Source organism: Palaemon carinicauda, chromosome 9, assembly GCF_036898095.1.
Source record: "Palaemon carinicauda isolate YSFRI2023 chromosome 9, ASM3689809v2, whole genome shotgun sequence".
Taxonomy (NCBI): domain Eukaryota; kingdom Metazoa; phylum Arthropoda; class Malacostraca; order Decapoda; family Palaemonidae; genus Palaemon; species Palaemon carinicauda.
The window spans coordinates 115,638,747-115,661,856 of record NC_090733.1 but is presented as its reverse complement, the minus strand read 5'-3'; the positions used below and the strand labels follow the sequence as shown (position 1 = coordinate 115,661,856).

General features: G+C 41.1%; 1 long non-coding RNA gene across 5 annotated transcripts in view; it reads right to left on the bottom strand.

Moving 5' to 3' along the window:
- The window catches only part of LOC137647070 (uncharacterized), a 138,149-nt gene that overhangs the window by 17,203 nt on the left and 97,836 nt on the right, over nt 1-23,110 (bottom strand). For 4 of the 5 annotated variants that reach the window (XR_011045525.1, XR_011045526.1, XR_011045523.1 and 1 more), the window contains exon 2: nt 1,397-1,580. This is a non-coding gene — a long non-coding RNA (uncharacterized lncRNA). Of the gene's footprint in view, nt 1-1,396; nt 1,595-23,110 lie in introns of all 5 variants that reach the window. The other variant, XR_011045524.1, reaches the window with a different exon arrangement.

The window sequence follows — 23,110 nt, the reverse complement described above, 5'->3', positions numbered from 1 at the left end:
GTGGGAGCATTTCTTAAGGGAAAATATTTCTTATGGAAGACAGCCCTCTAATATCCATCCTACATATCTTCAAGTGTTAGTCTAATATCTATTTTCCACACACTAAGCTAAACATCCTCTAATAATACAGGATTTAATTAAAAATTATGGATACCTGGTAACCAGAAAGTACTTATTACTTAATCTTAGTTATATGACCAATCTCCAAGTCCGCTAGAATTACATAAATATGAATCTCAAAAAGAGAAACAACGGAAAGAGAGGACAGGATTTTGACTAGGAAGCTTTGTTTTTTTTATAGAAAGCAAGTTCCTTGGGAAATGTGCTGAATTGTATAAAGATTACAGCAGTTGGAATATTGTAACATTAAAAACTATGGTCATATCTATTAAAAAACTAAATAAATCACAATCTTTAGATGAATAATAATTTAAATCTCCTAGGGTGAATATCCCAGTCAACTAATTGAAAATCAATTTACACTAAATATAGAATAATCAATCTATAAGGTTGATATCCTGTTTGAACAGGCAAATAACCAAATCAAATATGCATAACGAGTAACTTTTTACTACAAATATGCTAACAAAACAACTGTTGTTACACCAAAAAGGGGGCAAGCTTAAGTCTTCAAAGATATCTATAGCAAATGACTGCATAAAAACTTTCAATTAAAACTGATTTAACCTAGGATAAATTTTACAGTAAAATTCCCCAATTCTGATTCTTTGAATGTGGTATACAATGTATGATCTATCACAAATAGCCATTGATAAAAACCAAGCCCTGAAACTTCTATGAAAAATACATTTGCTCTAAAACCTATAAACGCATACTTTTCAACTTAAAAATATGACAAGACACTTCTAAATATTGTACGTGCCTATAGCTCACAAGCAAGATAATTTTAATATTTACACCAATCCATAAATTTTTTTTCCCTGCAACAATATGGATTGGAAACTAGAGCATTATATAGTCCGCGACCTCAGGTAACTGTTAACTCACTACCCCTACAACCTTATTTTGGCCTTTCAAATCTAAACCTTTAAGTCATCATAATCCCTCCTCCTACGCCTACTGACACAATGGGCCTCGGTTAGATTTTGCCAGTCCTCTCTCTATCTTGATCTTTTAATTCAATACTTCTCCATTCATCATCGTTAATTTGTTTATATACAGAATCCTAGATATTTAAAAGTGCTGCTTATTAATGGGGTTGCAGCAGATCTACAAGAAATTATAGTTAAGGATTTCATTGCAGCTAAGAATCTACAGCATATTAAGGAAGAAATTTTGTTTCAAAGTTAACAGGTTTGTATAGTATTTACAAAAGAATAAGTTTTAACTTAAAATTTTAGTTTGTCACTTATAAACCACATTCAATAACTTTTACCTTAAAATGTTGAATCCCACATCACCTGTGACAAACATTAGCTGTAATTTGCCGTAACACTGTCCGCTGATCAGTTGGGATGATTTGGCTTGCATGCACTTATCCAGGATACACTACAGTATTGTACTTCTGGTGATCATCGATGTACATGTTACCATATCAATACCTCTATCCATAATACTACCTGGGAAAAAATTACTATTTAAAGGAAGATATTAATAAGAACCTATGAACACTTGAAATGAGACTAGAAAAGAGAAATGATTTCCCTTAAAAATATAGAAAGCTCATTATGCTTAACTTTATCACTAAAAATAGATCATTAAGATTCTCTTACCAATTACTTTACTTCAACACAGATTTTAGATACATGACTGGCTATGGCAGAGTCTTATATTGGTGGCTGTAAACAGCAACCACAATTAACCAGCCTCTTATCCCATAGAATTGCACACCTTGTCACAGGACATGAACATTTTTTACTCATTCCTTTTAGTCAATACTAAAAATCCCAATACTGTACAGTTAAATCATGCAAAATTCCTCTCCAAGAAAGATAAAAAAGCAAATTTATACCTACATCCATTCCTATGAATCTTTTGGCATAATAGGATTTTACCGAGAATGTCATTAACTGTTACCAACAAAGTCGCAAATAATTTCATAAAAAATAATTTTTGAAAATTTTTACTGAAAGTGACTCTATGAAAAGACTGGGTACACATTAATTTCATCAACTGCCTGAATAGAATTCAGTGTAGCCTTTAATTTTTTTTTCTTTAATATTTGCGTGCTTGTCTGCAAAATAAAATTTTATGTTGAATGGAAGATTTCCAGCTTTTGAGATAGAAATCTTTGAAAATTCAAAGTTCTTGTTCAATGATGTAAATGGCAATTGGTCCACTAGTACAGGTATTGCATAATTGGTAGACAAATACAAAGATCCAAGAATACAAGTATCTTTACATATTCATAGACTGCTTTAAAAACATTACCTAAGAATTACATTTGACAAAAATCCCCTATTACTTTTTACTAAAACTTACGCAAAAATTAATAAATGCGCATCTTTATTTTTGAAACTGCCATTATATCAACAACTGTAAAACACTGCCCATAAATAACATTAATTGTGATCATGATAGTTATCCTATATAGTTCATAATTTCCTGGTATGACTTCAAGAACCTTTGGCAGTTACCTTAAAAGATTCCTATTAAAAGAGCATTAAAAATTTTAAGATTCCGATATTTGTGTACACCTATTCATTAAAAATTTAGAATAGCACCTAAAACTGTTAAATCCAATGCCAAGTTCTCACGGTACTGTCACAAACATAATTTGGACCCATATTTGGTTCGGCACTATGGCCGGGTTGGGCATCCAGTGCTGAGATGCAAACGCACAGTAGCACTGCTGGCCAGATTGAAGTCTTTGATAATATTGGAATAACTATCAGGAATAGAGGGGCAACTGACATAAGTGATGTCACTAGTACCCAAAGCTATAAAAAAATTTTTGTGATATATCCAGGGTGCTGCGACACTACAAAGCAATGGATTTTCAAAGTTTTTTTTTTGATGACCATGACAGTTTATCAATCCCATTGATTTACCACAAAGTTGTTTTTACAATAAATCACAGAATTCAATAAATCAAAGGCACACCATTAATAAAAGGCACGACTACAAATAATTCAGAAGACAAATTAAATTGCATTTATAAAATCCAGGATTTGAAATAACTAAGTAGTACCTGTTCAGCTAAATTGCATGAAGCCCTACGAGGCTTTGATTAAAACCGGAATATACATACTGTTTTAGAAATAATCTATCTCATTTTACACACTCAACCATTTAAAATTCCCGCATCCTCAAGTTACATTAATTAAAAAGTATAAACGTATGCATTATATAGTTATATAAAGCACTCTCGCATTAAATCATACATGCTCAATTCACCTGCAAATACTACCAACATCCAAGAGTGCACGCCAGAAAAGAAACAATGGGAAAATATCAGAATGATTTATATTTTGGAAACTAAGCTTTAGCGAGATTATCTCTAGAGTGATAATTTTTGTCTTATGGAAAATAACACTCTGATCTCCAACCTATGGCTCTTCAAGTGTAGTGTTTTCCACAAACTAAGCAAAACATCCTCTGATAACACGGGATTACATTAAAAATTATGGATACCTGGTAACCAGAAAGTAATTATTACTCAATCTTAGTGTATGACCAATCTCTGTGAGCTAGAATTGCACAAATATGAACCTCGAGAGAAAAACAAAAGGAACAGAGTCAAGGATTTTGACTAGGGAGCTTCGACTTTTTTTTTTTTTTAATACAAAGCAAGCTCCTAAGCAAATGTGCTGAAATGTATAAATATAGCAGCAGTTGCAGCAACTATATTTACATTATTATTATATTGCAACGTTAAAAACTATTGTTATAACTTGAAAAAAATAGATATTAAAGCACAATCTTCAGAGTAATGATAATTTAAATCTCCTAGGGTGAATACCCCAGTCAACTAATTGAAAAATAATTTAAACTAGATAAAAAACAATCAATCTAAAAGGTTGATAATCTATTTGAACAGGCAAAGAACTAAAACTATGCATAAAGAATAACTTTCCATTACAAATATTCTAACAAAACTTGTTACACTAAAATAAAAAGGACAAGCTCAAGTCTTCGACAATATCTATGGCAAATAACAGTATAAAATCTTTCAATTGCAACCGATTTAACCTAGCATTAACTTTACTGCTAAACCCTATTGGAATTCCAAAATTTTAATTCTTTGTTGATGGTATATTATGTATGATCTTTCACGAATACCCACTGATAAAAACCAAGCCCTGAAACTTTTATGAAAAATACATTCGCTCTAAAACTAACGAACGCGCATTGTTCAACTTGAAATTATAACAGACTTCCGATTACGTGCCCGTAGCTCATAGGGGAGCTAATTTTGATATGTTTAGGCCAACAACAATCCAAAAAAATATTTTCCCCCTACAAAAATATGGTTTGGAAACAACAGCATTTCATAGTTGGGACCTGAGGTACCTCGTAACTAGCTACTCAAGGATTTCATTGCATCTAAGGAACTACAACATATCAAGGAAGATTTTTTTTGAAAGTATAATAAAACAGGTTCTTACAGTATTTACAAAAGAATAAATTCTACCTTAAAATTCTAGTTTCAGTCACTCATAAACCACATTCACCGAAATTTATCTTGAAATCTGAAATCCCATATCACCTGTGACAAACATTGTCTATAATTTGTCGTAACACTGTCCCCTGATCAGTCGTGATTATTCGGCTTGCATGAACATATCTAGGATACACTATTGTACTTCTGATGATCATCAAAGTGCATGTTACCAAATCAATATCTCTATCCACATTAGTACTTGGGTAAAAAAAAAATTACTATTGAAAAAAAAATGATCAATAAGAACGTATAAACACTTCAAATGAGACTAGAGAAGAGATATTTTCCTACAAAAGTCTAGAAAACTCATTTTGCTTAACTTCATCACTAAGAATAGACGAATAAAATCCTCTAACCAATTATTTTGCTTTTACTTAGATTTTAGATACATGACTGGCTACAGCAAAGCCTCATCTTGGTGGTTCAAAACAGCAAGCACAATTAAGCAGCCTCTCAGGGCATAGAATCTCAAATCTTATCACACGACTTGCAGTTTTTTTACCAGTTCTTTTCACTCGATATTAAAAATCACAATAGTGTTAAATCCTGCAAATATGCTTTTCCAGATTAGATTTAAAAGCAAATTTATACCCAATTCCATTCCTATAAATCTTCTAGCATAATTACCTTTTACTAACAATGGCATTAGCTTTAACCAACAAAGTCACAAATAATTTCATAAAACCGACAAAAATTTATAATAGATTGTTCAAAAATTTCACTAAAAGTGCCCCTGTGAAAAGATGGGGGGAGGGGGTTACAATTGATTTTATTAGACATGAATAAAATTTTATGTAGCCTTTAGAAATTTTTTTCCTTCAATATAAGGGTGCTTATTTACAAAATAAAATTCATTGTAGAATGGAAGCATTTCAGCTTTCGAGATAAGAACCTTTGAAAATTCAAATTCCTTATTCAACGATGTAACCAGCAATTGATCCACTAGTATTGCCTAGCTGGTAAATAAATACGAAGATACAAGATTATAAAACTCCACATCCCAATCTACTTGCACAACAGGTAAAAGATGTCTAGAGAGCTGCAGAGACTTAGGAAATGACACTATCCTAAAAACCAATCATTTATAGATATGGATTGACAAATTTTGATCTATCATTTGGGACTCTGCTCAGTATGCCCACGAGCAAATTCCTCTTACCTTGAATGAAGCGAGCCGATAGGGACACCAAGTTGTCTTTTGCCCATCTTGGCATCTCCACTGTTAGTTGGCAAAGGTGCTGCAAAAAGGTATCACCTTGTTTGTTCACGTAAGCCACTACAGTGGTGTTGTCGCTCATTACACTAATATCTCCAGAAGATTTAAATGCTTGGATCTTTCCGACTCGGACCAGAGGAAGGAGGCCATGTGATGCAGGGGATGGGCCCCCCACCCTTCTTTCGATGCTTCTGAAAAGAGCATCAATTCTGGGGAAGGAGCGAGAAGGTTAACCGTTTGGCAGAAATTCTAGTCTGTCACCCACCATTCTAGGCCTGTCCTCTGCTCAGACACCATGGGGACCAATGAATCTGGAGAGTCCTCGTGTTGAACCCACCTGGATTTCCGCTGCCAATGAAGCGATTGAATTCATAGACTACCATTGAGAACTAGACGTTCCAAGGATGATCGGCGACATACGAGACTTAACCACTGCCGTGCCAGGAGTGCGTCTCTTTGTAAGAAGGGACTTTATTACTACCTTCAGCCTCTGGATCCTGTCATCTGAAGGGAACACTTTTGGCAGGTTGGTGTCTATGATAATTTCCAAGTATACCAATCTTTGTGACGGTAGCAAGGAAGACTTCGACATTTACCACAATCTCAAAACTGACAAAACTCGAGGAGTCTGTCTCGGTGTTGAAGAAGGGTGGCCACCGAATATGCTAGGATCAACCAGTCGTCCAGGTACCTCAGAAGATGGATGACGATCGTGTGGGTCCAGGTTGAGACTAGGGAGAAAACTCTTCAGAAAACTGGAGGTGCTGTTGACAGGTCGACGCAAAACCCTTAAACTGGTATCGTTTGTCGAAGATGATCCTTAGATACTTCCTTAATGACGGGTGTACTGGTATTTGGAAGTATACGTCTTTTCGATTCAGCATGCACCCAAGTCCAGTGATCTTACTGCCTTTCTAACCCTATATACTGTAATTTGTATTTTTCCTAATAATTTGTATTTTTCCTAATAATACAAACCTTTAGCTCTTTATTAGGGAATACTGTATACTTTCAGCAAAGCTGGAAGACTAACCATAAGACTTTTAGCAAGGTTTATCTACCCCACCGCTAGATTGCAGATTGGGTAGGGGGCAGTACGGCTACCCTACTTGTACATATCACCACACATCGGTGTTGTCTTGTCACTTTTGATTGCAGACAGGACTTACAGGGGATAGGTGATGGCAGGCCAAATTTGTATAGAGAGCTCAAGGTTTGTATCGTTAGAAAAAATACAAGCTACTTTAAATGTTATTTGTTCCGTCACTAAATACAAAGCCTTTCGCTCTCTAATAGGCAAGACTCAACCTTAAGGTGGGTGAAGTCCTAACCAACTGGCTGGCTTTTGACCCACGGTTTCTTCCCGTGCCATGCATGCATAAGGAGGAACACTGTGATACCTCGCTAAAACTCAGAGATATAGCATGCTTTAGTGGCCTAAACAATCAGTGTCGTGTGATACAGTACTAGCAATGTGACTATTCTAGGTAAGAATTCTTAGAAATCGTGGGATTCTTTGAACCAACCATTGACATTACTCACTCCCACCATACCAAGGGGTATGGGGTCACAACAAGTATGTGAATTCTTTACCAGGTTACACAAGGGAAATGGTTATTACCTGAAGACAGAGGAGGCCAGTTTACAAGAGTACCATAGGTGCTGTTCCCCAAGAGAGGGGAACATGAAAGAAAGAGCCAGTCATTCTTATCATTTACCCAGACTTAATCCCGGGTAATATATGCCCTCTACCATCTGCTGCTTGTCCATCAAGGAGCTTGTCATTCTTATCATTTACCCAAGACTTAATCCCGGGTAATCTCTGTCCTCTACTATCTGCTGCTTGTCCATCAAGGAGCTTAAAGTGTTTAAACCACTTGTGCAGCAACCACAGAACCGATGGAGAACGCCTTCATGTTCCGGTGCGTAGTTTGAAGCTTCCACATAACCGCTTGAAGGACCTGCGTCACAGAGTAATTCTTCTTGAACGCTAGGGACGTACCAATGCCCCTAGTGTCGTGAGCTCTAGGTCTCCTTTCTGCAGAGAAGGATTAGGATTCAAGGCCCGTCTACGACCTTGCAAATCCACGCTGAGATCGTGTTCTTGGCGATAACTCTCCTGACCTTCCCCATGTTGACGAAGATTGCTTGCACTCGGGGTAAGCTCCTGCTGTTCTTTTGAAGTAGCACCTCAAGGCCCTCACAGGACAAAGTAGCAGTTGATCCAAGTTATTGGTTACATTTCAGACTCAATATGGAAGGAACTGCTACAGTACTCCCGGATTTTAAGTCTTGCCGATAAAACTCTACAGTACCTCTCCCCATCCCCTTGAATGAGATACATCATAGGAAAGACAATGGAGTTCACTTACTCTCTTGGCCGAGGCCAAAGCATGGAGGAAAACAGTCTTTAGAATCAGGTGAAAATCTGATGCCTGGCATAATGGTTCGTTAGGGGCTCCAGAGACCGAAGGAAACAAACCACATTCCATGGGGGAGGTCTAACTTCCGACTGAGGACAAGTAAGCTCGAAAATCTGTATGAGGAGAGAGAACTCCAATGATAAGGAAATATTCAGCTCCTTTCAGTCTAAAGGAGAGGCTCAAGACCAAGCAATAACCTTTTACTGTCTAGACCGAGAGGAGCTTTTCCTTCTGAAGGTACGCAAGGAAATCCACTATTGCTGGAATAAAGGCATTGAGGGGAGATATACCCCTTCCACGACATCAACCACAGAAGACAGTCTACTTAGCCTGGTAGATGGTAGCTGAAGGCATCCGGACAACATCATCGTAACATGTTGCGAAAATCGTCTCTGCGTGAAGAGATGCAGGAGAACCTCCAAGCGTGAAAACTTAGGGATTCTACAGCTTTGTTGTAGCTGTCCACATGTGGTTGTCCAAGTAGAAAGTAGGGAGTTCTCTCAGGATTTCTGTGAGCAGCTGAAGAAGGTTTGGGAACCATTCCGCTTTATTCCATAGCGGAGCTACGAGGGTCATCTTACCTTGTTGAGAGTCTTCTCATAAGGCAATACGAGGGAAGGGCATAGATATCAATGTTGTCCGACCATTGTTGGAATGCATCTTGCCAGAGAGCCTGGGGATCCGGGACCGGGAAACAGTATAGCGGGAGTCTATTTTTCAGGGACAGCATGAACAGGTCCACTGTCGGGGAATCCCACTAAGTCGGGAGTTTGTTCGGCTACTAAATGATTCAAAGATCACTCAAAGCCCACAATCAGAGTCGCTATGCTCAGGTTGTCCGTGAGCACATTCCTCTTGCTTGGAATAAAGCAAGCCGATAGGGGCACCAAGTTGTCTTCTGCCCATCTTGGCATCTCCACTGTTAGATTGCAAAGGTGCTGCAAAAAAGTACCGCCTTCTTTACTCGCATAAGCCACTATGGTGTTGTCGCTCATCAATGCCACTGAGTGACCCACCAGGAAAGATGGAACTGTTGCTGGGCTAGAAAGGCTACCCTTATCTCCAGAAGATTTATATGCTGGGATCTTTCAGACTCGGACCAGATCCCGGAGGCCATGTGATGCAGCAGATGGGGCTCCCAACCCCCTCTTCTTTTGATGCATCTGAAAAGAGCATAAATTCCGGGGAAGGAGCGAGGTCAACCCTTTGGTGGAGATTCTAGTCTGTCACCCACCATTAGGGCTCCCCGAGGATCAATAAATCCGGAGAGTCCTAGTGTCGAACTCACCTGGATTTCAGCTGCCACTGAAGCGATTGAATTCGTAGACAGCCATTGAGAACTAGACGTTCCAGGGATGATAAGAAACCTATGAGACTTAACCACTACCGAGGCGCAGAAGTGCATCTCATTGTATGAAGGGACTTGCTACCTTCTTCAGCCTCTGGATCCTGTAGCTAGAAGGGAAGACTTTCTGCAGGTTGGAGTCTACGATCATTACCAAGTATACCATTCTTTGTGATGGTAACAGGGAAGACATCTCAGGATTTACCACAACTCCCAGATCGTGACAAAACTCTAGGTATTGAAGAAGGGTGGCCACAGAGTATGCTAGGATCAGCCAGTCGTCAAGGCACTGTATCTCGGAAGACTAATGTCAATCGTGTGGACACAGGTTGACACTAGGGAGAAAACTCTTTGTAAAAACCCGAGGTGCTGTCGACAGGCCAATGCACAGCACCTTGTACTGGTATTGTTTATTGTTGAAGAGGATCCTTAGATACGGGTGTACTGGGATTGGGAAGTACTTTATGCGTAGTCTAGATCCAATATGCACATGAAATCTGTAGTGCAAACTTATTCAGGGAGGATAGGTCAACGACAGGTTTCCAGTCTCTAGACACCCTTTTCACAACAAAGTCAACTGTAAAAGCCCGAGGCATTGTCTAGGGCCTTTTTGAGAGTGCCCTTCTCCAACATGGTCTACACTTCGGCCCTGTGGGCCAGCTCTTTCACGGATCCCTTCATGTAGGAGCTTGACGGGAGGAGGGAGAGATTGCGTTTACGGGACACTATATCCTGAACAAATCTTGGAAACAGTCCAGGCTTTGGCCCTATGCTGCAGCCACCTCTGCCACCAACGTTGCAGTCATCCCCCCCACACCCACACTGGTGGATAAGTGGAAGGATTGCCCTACCTTGTGGGAGCTGCTATGATTGCTATCTCTTCCTCCTCTGTAGTTGCTGCGTCCCTTTTGGCTGTTCTCGGGCAGGAAAGGGCTACTTTGAAATTACTTAGGAATGACTGAACTCATGCAGTTCCCTGCAGTCTGAAAGACTGTGGTTTCCTTGATGGAGGAGCTGATCCGTAGGATCTAGAGGTCATCACCCTCTGATGGAGAGAGTCCTGGCTCGACTTCCTACAGCGCTCCGTAGCCCTCTTGCCATCTTCTATATCAAAAAGTGATGTACCTTCCATTGTCTAGTTCTTAAGCCTCGCCAGTTCTGTCTTAGGAACTTGCCTATTGAACTTCTCTATTATAGAGTCCCGTCACCTGAGGATCAAGTTTACCCCCGATTTGACAACTTGGTGAGCAAGTTACTCTATGGTTCTTGTTCCTGACAATAGAAAAGTTGCCATGGACTTTCTGGTAAGCTCCTGACACCAATCCCCCATCTTGATGAGGTGGCCCACTGATCCCAGCCACAGATCGAGTCACGAAGTCCCCAGCATGATGAACTTCGCTACCTTCTCCATATTTAGGGAGTCGGTCGCTGAGAAGGGGACAATAAGTCCCGAGAGTTTCAGGTACGAAATCCCCCTCATCAAAGCTTCGATGGCCAGGTCCAGAAGTTAAGTAGACTCTTTCTCCTCAGTTACATCAAAATACCTCCTTTACTAGATGAATGGGGGCGGTAGTATCTTGGAGGAGTTGCTGGCATAGAGAGAATTTGAAGCCCCGGCGATCTGGGAGAAGGCGTTTTTCCTGGGACCCTTCAACCCCCTCGACTAGGGTAAAGCTGGGCTGGTCTTGGAGGGTCTCTGGGTGATGTACAGAGGGTCCAGCATCATATCCTTCACTTCTGGCGGAGCTGTAGAAGAGTCGTCCAGGCCGTTGATGGCCCTTATACATGCCAGAATGTGTGGTCGTATTCTCTCTGCTTGGCCTCCGAATACCTTTGACTCGCCGCCCTGGGAAGCGTGTCATCCTGTTTAAAAATTCTGGTCCTCACCCATAGGAGCCCGAGGTTTGTCATAATCATCTTCCTAGTGCTTGGATTTTGTGGGAGCCTCCTCCATCCTCGTCGTTACCACCGAAACTGAAGAGCTGTGCACCCTATCTTCAGGCTAGGTCGACGTTCTCACAGAGCAGTTCTTAGGCACAGTCCTAGAGTACTTAATCTCCCTAGGGGGCATGAAGGAACTCTGCCCACCAAGGAAGGTCTTTCATTCTCCCTACGTTTGGAGGAGTCGGATGCATCCTTGGGTGACGAGGAGTGTGAAGGCTGTTCTGCTTCTGCTGCTGAAGCACGCTGGCTGGGTGTGGCAACCTTGATGGGAAACAGTCGTCAGGACTTAGTCAACGAGATCTCCCTTGGATCGAATTAGCAAGACCATCATTGGGGGTTGATGTTCCCAAGGTGGGGCCAGAACGGAACTCCTGCGACTTGGGTATGAAGGTGGAGAAGAACTTGGAGGGTCCCGAAGCCTCTTGTGGGATCCAAGGCGAGCTGGTTGAAGCTACTGGTCCGTGCTTACCTGCAGAAGAACTAATAGACCCAATAACTGCCAGATGAACTGTTCTCACTAACTTGGTAAACCAGGGTGCGTCCTTACTGAAGGCCAGAATGGAAGGTAAAGGTTCACTGGAATGTCCACTAACTAGAGACTGCTTCTGAGGTATCCGCAGTCTGACTATCTGTGGGGTAAAGTGTGTTCGCTTACATACCTGTATAGATACAGAACTGAAATGTTGTCACGCTCTATCTTGGTAGAGCGAATCGGTGAACATTGCCGTTCTGCTTTCAAATTCTTTGCTGCTGCGCAGTCTCACAATGCTGTGGGATTGAGCACTGCTGCAGTAAGGTCTCGTGAAGAAACACGATTGCAGGATGAAGCCCTGATGCGAATCATTGTGTCGCTGCGTGCTACTGTGCAATCGCGAATCCCTTACTATCGCGAGCGAGAACTGGAAGGCGGGCAGAGGTCGAACCATAAGCGCGGAAGATGAAACTATAGTAAGTGGAAGGGCGATCACGAGTTGGCTGGTGGTCACGAGCTAGTGTCGATGAACGCTGGAACCCGGCTACACGCTGGAACCCGGCTACACGCTGGAACCCGGCTACACGCTGGAACCCGGCTACACGCTGGAACCCGGCTACACGCTGGAACCCGGCTACACGCTGGAACCCGGCTACACGCTGGAACCCGGCTACACGCTGGAACCTGGTCATAAGCTGGATTTTGATTACGAGCTGAAACCTGGTTGCACGCCGAGACCTGGACGCGAGCTGGATCGCTGCAGAGTCTTGAAGAGTCTGCTATCTGCCGATTTAATCACTCGAAATCTTTACGATTGGTCTGGATGCTTCTCCTGTCGCTGCTACAAGATGGAGGAGAAGAGCGCTGGTCGAAGTTAGCGAGGCGCTTCTGGTCGCAAGCACACTTACGAGAAGGAGAAACAGCTGCTTTGCTTGTCCAGAGTCCTTGGGAGTGTAACAAAGAGGTCATGGGGGGAGCCAAGGAGGAAGCTGGACAAGATGCAGCGGCAGGACGATGGACGCGCAAAGTTGGCCGAGTGTGAACAACAACTACTTCATGCTCCAAGGGGCTAGAAAGAGGCTTGGGAGAGACCAGATGCCTTCTCACAGTCCCGCACGGCAGAGACCCCTCTAGGAGGAACCTAACCCGTGAACGGGAAAGGTGTCCCTCAAGAGCGACAGGAACAGGCCTCATACTTGGACCCCCTCCAACGGCTGAGCGAACTCAGAACCTTGGGGTAACGCCGTCATTGGCGCGCCGAGGTGGAACTGCGGCTGGCAAAACACTGGAAGAAGCCGGAGACAGGATTGGGTAGACTGTGGCGGGAACAGGCACTAAAGAGACTCTTCCAGTACGAAACCTTCAGAGCCTATAGGAGGAGAATCTAGTTCAACTTCTAAGGGAGCCAGTGTGTGCTTCTTCTCCACTTCCAACTGCAATAGATCAAGCATACCTTCCTTCGATCGGGGACCTAAGGAGGGCCACAGCTGCAAAAGATCATCAACAAAAAAGGATTTTCCTGCAGAAGAGGGCACCAGCGTCCTTCAAACCTAAGGGTTGTCCCAAGTGAACGGTAACTGCTCCTGCTAGACAAATCCCCTAAGAAGATTGAAAGAGAAGGAGCTTTGGGCAGAGATCGAGGAATGGAAGAAGGAACCCTGGGTTTCTACACTTCGAGGATGATCCTGAAGGAGAAAAATATTAGGCTTATCCTTACACCTCCTACTAAACCTTTACCACTGGGAGGATGACCACTCCCTACACTCCTCACAGGTGTCGTCCTAGTAACATGGCCATCCTTGGCAGGTCAGCTGCACCAAATGGGGGTCCCTCTCAACTGGAGACATGAAGGTACAACACTTGCATCCCTCAGGTCCAGGACAAGTGCACACGTTGACAGGGAAGAAGAACAGTTACAACTTGAAAAGAAAAAGCAAAGAAAAGATAAGTCTATAAATGGCCAGTCAGTATGGGAAGTGGAGATAGACTAACATCCAGCTCAAACCAAGCCAAAAGCAAAAGTGAAAAGAGAACACTGGTGTGTGTGTGTGTGTGTTTGAGCAGGGTAGCTGGTACCACTAACTGGTGGCGAGGTACTTACACCTTGCTAAAAGTCTTATGGCATGTCTTCCACCATTGCCACAAGTATACCAGTATTCCCTAATAAAAAGTGAAAGGGTTTGTATTCAGTGATGGAACAAATAAGCCTTAAGAAATGTTCCTAAGGGCTAATGGCCTGGCAAGGTTTAACAATAATATTGCCCTTTGCTTTAGAACATAATCCCCAAAAATGTTCCCATGAGGGTAGAGGCCTGGCAAGGTTAGACAGTAGTACTGCATTTTGCTTTTGAAAAGAACCTAAAGAAATGTTTTTGAAGGTTAATGGCCTGGCAAGATTAAACCATAATATTGGCATTTTACTTTTGACACTAACATTCAGTAGACTTCTTAATTCTTAAGGCCTAATGGGCTGGCAAGGTGAAACAATGATACTGCAAATTGGCTTTGAAACTAACCTTCAGAAATATTCCGAAAGGATAACATATGGCCTGGGAAGGTTAAACAATAATATTACATTTTACTTTTGAAACTAACTTTCAGAAATATTCTAAGGGCTAATAGCCTGGAAATGTGAAACAATAATATTGCAAATTGCTTTTGAAAGTAACCTTCAGAAATATTCAAAGGGCTAACTGCCTGGGAAAGTTAAACAATAATGTTGCATTTTACTTTTGAAACTAAGGCTAAAGGACTAGCAAGGTGAAACAATATTGCATTTTAACTTTTGTAACTAACCTTCAGAAATATTATAAGGGTTAATGGCCAGGAAAGGTTCACAAATAATATAACATTTAGCTTTTGAAACTAACCATCTGAAATATTCCTAAGGAATAATGGCCAGGCAAGGTTCAACAATAATATAGCATTTTGTTTTGAAACAAACCATCAGAAATATTCCTAAGGAATAATGGTCTGGCAAGGTTAAACAATTAAATTGCATTTTGCTTTTGAAACAAACCTTCAGAAATATTCCTGAGGAATAATGGCCTGGCAAGGTTAAACAATTAAACTGCATTTTGCTTTTGCTAACATTCAAAAACATTCCTAAGGAATAATGGCCTGGCAAAGTTAAACAATTAAATTGCCTTTTGTTTTGAAACTAATCTTCGAAAATATTCCTAAGGAATAGTGGCCTGGCAAGGTTAAACAATTAAATTGCATTTTGCTTTTGAAACTAACCTTCAAAAATATTCCTAAGGAGTAGTGGCCTGGCAAGGTTAAACAATTAAACTACATTTTGCTTTTGAAACTAACCTTCAAAACATTCCTAAGGAATAACTGCCTGGCAAGGTTAAACAATTAAATTGCATTTTGTTTTGAAACAAACCTTCAGAAATATTCCTAAGGTATAATGGCCTGGCAAGGTTAAACAATTAAATTGCATTTTGCTTTTGAAACAAATCTTCAGAAATATTCCTAAGGAATAATGGCCTGGCAAGGTTGAACAATGAAATTTCTTTTTGCTTTTGAAACAAACCTTCAGAAATATTCCGAAGGAATAATGGCCTGGTAAGATTAAACAATTAAATTGCATTTTGCTTTTGAAACTAACGTTCAGAAATATTCATAAGGTAAAATGGCCTGGCAAGGTTAAACAATTAAATTGCATTTTGCTTTTGAAACAAATCTTCAGAAATATTCCTAAGGAATAATGGCCTGGCAAGGTTGAACAATGAAATTTCTTTTTGCTTTTGAAACAAACCTTCAGAAATATTCCTAAGGAATAATGGCCTGGCAAGGTTAAACAATTAAATTGCATTTTGCTTTTGAAACAAACCTTCGGAAATATTCCTAAGGAATAATGGCCTGGCAAGGTTGAACAATGAAATTTCTTTTTGCTTTTGAAACAAACCTTCAGAAATATTCCTACGGAATAATGGCCTGACAAGGGTAAACAATTAAATTGCATTTTGCTTTTGAAAATAATCTTCAGAAATATTCCTAAGGGCTAGTGGCCTAGCAAGGTTGAATATATTGCATTTTGTTTTGAAACAAACTTTCAAAAATATTCCTAAGGAATAATGACCTGGCAAGATTAAAAAATTCAATTGCATTTTGTTTTGAAACAAACCTTCTGAAATATTCCTGAGGAATAAAGGCCCGGTAAGGTTAAACAATTAAATTGCATTTTGCTTTTGAAACTAACCTTCAGAAATATTCCGAAGGAAAAATAGCCTGGCAAATTTAAACAATTAAATTGCATTTTGCTTTTGAAACAAATCTTCAGAAATATTCCTAAGGAATAATGGCCTGGCAAGGTTGAACAATTAAATTGCATTTTGCTTTTGAAACTAACGTTCAGAAATATTCCTAAGGAATAATGGCCTGGTAAGATTAAACAATTAAATTGCATCTTGCTTTTGAAACTAACGTTCAGAAATATTCCTAAGGTATAATGGCCTGGCAAGGTTAAACAATTCAATTGCATTTTGCTTTTGAAACAAATCTTCAGAAATATTCCTAAGGAATAATGGCCTGGCAAGGTTGAACAATGAAATTTCTTTTTGCTTTTGAAACAAACCTTCAGAAATATTCCGAAGGAATAATGGCCTGGTAAGGTTAAACAATTAAATTGCATTTTGCTTTTGAAACAAACCTTCGGAAATATTCCTAAGGAATAATGGCCTGGCAAGGTTGAACAATGAAATTTCTTTTTGCTTTTGAAACAAACCTTCAGAAATATTCCTACGGAATAATGGCCTGACAAGGGTAAACAATTAAATTGCATTTTGCTTTTGAAAATAATCTTCAGAAATATTCCTAAGGGCTAGTGGCCTAGCAAGGTTGAATATATTGCATTTTGTTTTGAAACAAACTTTCAAAAATATTCCTAAGGAATAATGACCTGGCAAGATTAAACAATTCAATTGCATTTTGTTTTGAAACAAATCTTCAGAAATATTCCGAAGGAAAAATAGCCTGGTAAGATTAAACAATTAAATTGCATTTTGCTTTTGAAACTAACCATCAGAAATATTCCGAAGGAATAATGGCCTGGTAAGATTAAACAATTCAATTACATTTTGCTTTTGAAACAAATCTTCAGAAATATTCCGAAGGAAAAATAGCCTGGTAAGATTAAACAATTAAATTGCATTTTGCTTTTGAAACTAACCATCAGAAATATTCCGAAGGAATAATGGCCTGGTAAGATTAAACAATTAAATTGCATTTTGCTTTTGAAACTAACGTTCAGAAATATTCCTAAGGTATAATGGCCTGGCAAGGGTAAACAATTAAATTGCATTTCACTTTTGAAACAAACCTTCATAAATATTCCTAAGGAATAATGGCCAGGCAAGATTAAACAATTAAATTGCATTTTGCTTTTGAAACTAACCTTCTAAAATATTCATAAGGAATAAAGGCCTGGCAAGGTTAAACAATTCAATTGCATTCTGCTTTTGAAACTAACCTTCTGAAATATTCCTAAGGAATAATGGCAAGGCAAGGTTAAAAAATTCAATTGCATTTTGGCTTTTGAAATAAACCTTCTGAAATATTCATAAGGAATAAATGCCTGGCAAGGTTAAACAATTCAATTGCATTCTGCTTTTGAAACTAACCTTCAGTAATATTCCTAAGTATTAATGGCCTGGCAAGGTTAAACAATTCAATTGCATTTTGCTTTTGAAACAAACCTTCTGAAATATTCCTAACGAATAATGGCCTGGCAAGGTTTAAAAATTCAATTGCATTTTGCTTTTGAAACTAACTTTCAGAAATATTCCGAAGGAATAATGGCCAGGCAAGGTGAAACAATTAAATTTCATTTTGCTTTTGAAACAAATCTTCTAGAATATTCCTGAGGAATAATGGCCTAGCAAGATTAAACCATTATATTGCATTTTGCTTTTGAAACTAACCTTCAAAAATATTCCTGAGGAATAATGGCCTGGCAAGGTTAAACAATTAAATTGCATTTTGCTTTTGAAACTAACCTTCAGAAATATTCCTAAAGAATAATGGCCTGGTAAGGTTAAACAATTAAATTGCATTTTGCTTTTGAAACTCGCCTTCAGAAATATTCCTAAGGAATAATGGCCTGGCAAGGTTAAAGAATACAATTGCATTTTGCTTTTGAAACAAACCTTCTGAAACATTCCTAAGGAATAATGGCCTGGCAAAGTTAAACATTCAAATTGCATTTTCCTTTTGAAACTAATCTTCAGAAATATTCTGAAGGAATAATGGCCTGGCAAGATTAAACAATTAAATTGAATTTTCCTTTTGAAACTAACCTTCAGAAATATTCCGAAGGAAAAATGGCCAGGCAAGATTAAACAAATAAATTGAATTTTGCTTTTGAAACTAACTTCCATAAATATTAGTAAGGAATAATGGCCGGGCAAGGTGAAACAATGATATTACAATTTATTTTTTAAACCAACATTCAGAAATATTCCTAAAGGACAATGGCCTGACAAGGTGGAACAATGATATTGACTTTTACTTCTGAAATTAACCTTTAGAAATATTCTAAGGACTACAGGCCTGGCAAGGTGAAAATAATATTGCATTTTACTTTTGAAACTAACTTTCAGAAATATTATGAGGGTTAATGGCCTGGAAATGTGAAACAATATTATTGCAAATTGCTTTTGAAAGTAACCTTCAGAAATATTCAAAGGGCTAACTGCCTGGCAAGGTGAAACAATAATATTGCATTTTACTTTTGAAACTATCAGAAATATTCTAAGGGTTAATGGCCTAGAAATGTGAAATAATATCATTGCAAATTGCATTTGAAACTAACCTTCAGAAATATTCAAAGGGCTAACTGTCTGGCAAGGTGAAACAATAATATTGCATATTACTTTCGAAACTAACTTTCAGAAATATTCTAAGGGCTTATGGCCTGGAAATGTGAAACATAATACGGCAAATTGATTTTGAAACTAACGTTCAAAAATATTCAAAGGGCTAATGGCCTGGCAAGGTTTAAAAATAATATTGATCTTTACTTTTGAAACTAACTTTCAGAAATATTCTAAGGGATAATGGCCTGGAAATGTGAAACAATAATATTGCATTTTACTTTTGAAACTAACTTTCAGAAATTCTCTTAGGGTCAATGGCCTAGTAAGGTGAAACAATAAACCGATTTTGAGCGAAGCGAAAAATCTATTTTTGGGCGAGATGGCCATGTCGTCCTGATGGAAGGTTCCTTCAGTAGCTTCCTTCGGATATATATGACTACCATAATATTACCAGAGAATTAAACTAAAGGTTTTCACAGAATTATAACTTCTGGAGCGAGTACTCCAAGGGTTTTCCCTTTAGAATATCGTATATCAACAGGGGACGCATGCATCGACAAGTCACATGGCCATCTGCACCCCACCTAGCGTTTACGCTTCGAGGGGGAAATGTGGCGAGGTAACAGAGGTGCCGTTCCAAAGTTACCCTACCTTTGTCACTGTTACGATACTCGCAACTTAAACAAACCGGCGCCATACTTGTGTGACGTCACGTACGCCCTCATTCCGTTCTAGCTCACTACCAGCCTCCGCGATACAATACAGCAGGGAGAGGCCTAGCAAGCTGAACTGGAACAGTTGGGCGGGTCCATCAGGACGACATGGCCATCTCACCCAAAAATAGATTTTTCGCTTCGCTCAACAGCAGCACTAAACAGCAGGTTTCATCACACTACCTGCTGCCACCACGAATCGCTTGACTTCTTGCACCTGCTTCGAATAGTGTTTGAAGAACACTCTAGGGGACTTCCAGCCTGTGAAGGATCGGAGGGTTTCGAAGTCCATTCCTTGGAAGAAATTTAGGGAAGAGGAGACTTTCCTGGGATCGTGACCTGCGGGTGTACTGTCAGGATCCGCTCTGCGAATAAAGTAGGTGATTTCCCTCTAAGTTGTTTTAGTGACAGGTCGCTGCCCGACTTTTCTCCTTTGAAAAGCTGTCCTCCACCAAAGTCATTAGTTCTTCGAAGATAGACCTTAAGACTCTCCACTGGGCATAGAGAGACATCTTCCTTCAGGGGGCAGATTCTTCAAGGGCCCCATCTCTTGGTGGGAAGTTCATTTTTAGCGAGAAACGTGGGATCGGGGAAGAGGGTAAGTTCCCCCGTGACGGTGAACTGTATCTGGCCCTCTTCTCTTGATAATGCCACTATTTCACCGACTCTGGCTCCCGAGGCGAGAGCAAAAAGGAAGATTACTTTTTGAGTCAAGTCTTTCAGAGGGCAAGAATCATTGTCCAGGCTAGAGGCAAAATGAAGCACCTTATCCAGGGACCAGGTGATGGGTTTCGGTGGAGGTGCTGGACGGAGTCTAGCACACGCCTTTGGGAGTTTATTGAAGATTTCGTTGGATAAATCTATTTGGAAGGCGTATAGAAGTGGTCTGGTCAAGGCTTATTTGCAAGTGGAAATCGTATTGGCTGCCAAGCCTTGTCCATGAAGGTGAAATAAAGAAGGACATGCAAAAATCTATGGAGATTTCCGTAGGATTTTTTGCCTTGACAAGGATACCCACTTCTTCCAGGATGATTCATATTGCCTTCTGGTAGACTGTTTTGTATTCCTCTAGGAAGTCAAAATTTTTCTTCGAAATCTCAAACCTTTTCTTCACGGCTAGGGAGAGAAAATCATGAGATGAAGATCCTCGACTTTCTCTGATGAAGCAAAGACAGTCGACTTCTGCACCCGTTGGGAGAGAACTGGGCCCGGCAGAGGGATCAGCATGGGCTGTAGCTCCAGGACTAGGGGGAACCAATTTCTCCGAGGCCACTTGAGAGCCACTAGGGCTGCTGTCCCTTTGAAGGTTCTCAGTTTGGAGAGGACTTTCAGCAGAAAGTTGGGTGGAGGGAACAGGTAAATCTTGGACCATCTGTTCCAGTCCAGGGACATGGCGTCCACTGCTTCCGCTTTGGGGTCCTCGTAAGGGGCCACATATCGAGGAAGTTGCTTGTTGTCGCTCGTCGCGAAGAGGTCGATCTGTAGTTCCAGGACTTGACGAGAGATGAAGGAGAATGATCTTGCGCCTAGGGACCATTCCGACTCTATGGGGTTTGTCCTCGATAGAGCGTCCGCCGTCACGTTGCGGAATCCTTGTAGGTGAACTGCAGACAGGTGCCACTTCTTCCTGTCCGCTAGGCGGAAGATGGGTAATAGCACCTGATTTAGGTGGGGCGATCTTGAGCCCTGACGAATGAGACATCTGACTACTACCGAGCTGTCCAGAGTTAGACGGATGTGTATCGAAGGACGCGGGGATAATTTCTTCAGGGCGAGAAGAACCTCCATGGCCTCCAAGATGTAGATGTGAAACATCTTGAATAGGGGAGACCATGTTCCTGAACTTGTCGTTGATAGGAGTGGCCCCCCCAATCCTCCAGAGAAGTGTCCGTGTGGATGTTGAGCGATGGAGGTGGAGGTTGGAGAGGGATGGATCTTTTCAAGGTCCTTGCTTCTGACCACGGGCTTAGCAGGGAGCGAAGTCTGTTTGGTAGGGGTCTCTTGAAGTCTCTTCGAGCGACGGATGCGTTTCGTCTCCAGACTCCTGATGCATCCTTTAGCTGTGCTCGTAGCACTGGGTTTGTCACCAAGGCGAACTGCAGAGAGCCGAGAACTTGCTCTTGCTGTCGTCTTGAGATACGTTTGGATTTGAGAAGTCTTCTGACAGACCCTGCTATTTCTTTTCTTTTCTTTAGTGGAATGGAAAGGCGGTGTGACTGAAGATCCCAATGGATTCCTAACCATTGGAACTTCTGAGCTGGAGCGAGGCGAGACTTTCTTGGTGTTTATTTTGAAACCCAGATGTTCCAGGAACTGGGTTACTTTGCTGCAAGCTTTCACACATTTTTCTGGCGAAGTCGACCAGACCAGCCAATCGTCGAGGTAGGCCATCACTTGGACGCCCTGAAGGCATAGCTGGTGGACGATCGTGTCTGCAAGCTTGGTGAAGATTCTCGGAGCCACGTTGAGCCCGAAGGGCATGGCTCTGAAGGCGTAGCTTCTTCGATGGAGCCGGGATCCTAGGTAGGAGGAAGTGTGGTGGTTCATTGGGATGTGCCAGTAGGCATCCGCCAGGTCTATTGAGACCGTGTAGGCCTTGTGAGGCAGTAGGGCTCTCATTTGTTGAAGAGTCAGCATCTTGAATTTGTTGTTCGCAATGAACTTGTTGAGGGGTGACTAGTCGAGAATGACTCTGAGTTTGTCCGAGTCCTTCTTGGGAACACAAAACAGTCTTCCCTGGAACCTGGTGGACTTTACCCTCTTGATCACCTTGTTCAAGAGTTCTAGGACATATTCTTCCAAGAGGGGGGTTGATGGCTGGAAGAATTGGCAGAGGGTTGGGAGTGGTTGTGTCCAGCTCCAACCCAGTCCCTTCTTGATGATGCTGTGTGCCCAAGGATCGAAGGTCCAGCGATCCTGAAAGTGGCGGAGTCTTCCTCCCACCGGAAGCACTTTATTGCTTCTGGTTTCCCGAGGGCTTGCCACCTCGGCCGCTAGCTCTCCTTCCCCCTCTGCCCCTGGAGGGGTGGCGCGAAGAGTCTCTGCCTGAGCCTCTACCTCTGGGACGAAAGGTAGAGGACTGATGTTCATAGGCAGCGGTAAAGGCCAGTGATTGTGACACCACCGGTTGGGGGACCAACTGAAAGGTCTGTTGCGGCTGGGCAACCACTTTGGGAGTAGCGGGAGCCAGAAACTGGCGTTTTTGTCGACGCTGCTGGGGTGTTGGTTTGGAGGATTTCCTCTTAGGCTGAGGGCCTTCTTCCTGAGAGGATTTCCTCTTGCGTGACATGCTCCACTTGTTGAGAAGGTTCCGATTCTCAGAGGCGGCTTTGTCGACGATCTCTTTCACCAGAGCAGATGGAAAGAGATGCTTACCCCAGATGTTGGAGGAGATTAGTTTCCGGGGTTCGTGTTTTACTGTCGCGTTGGCAAACACGAACTCTCTGCAGGCTCTTCTGGCCCTGATGAAGCTGTACAGGTCCTTCATCACAGTCACTAGGTGGGTTTTGGCAAGAACCATATAGAGGTCTGGGACTCTAACGTCCCCGGCCA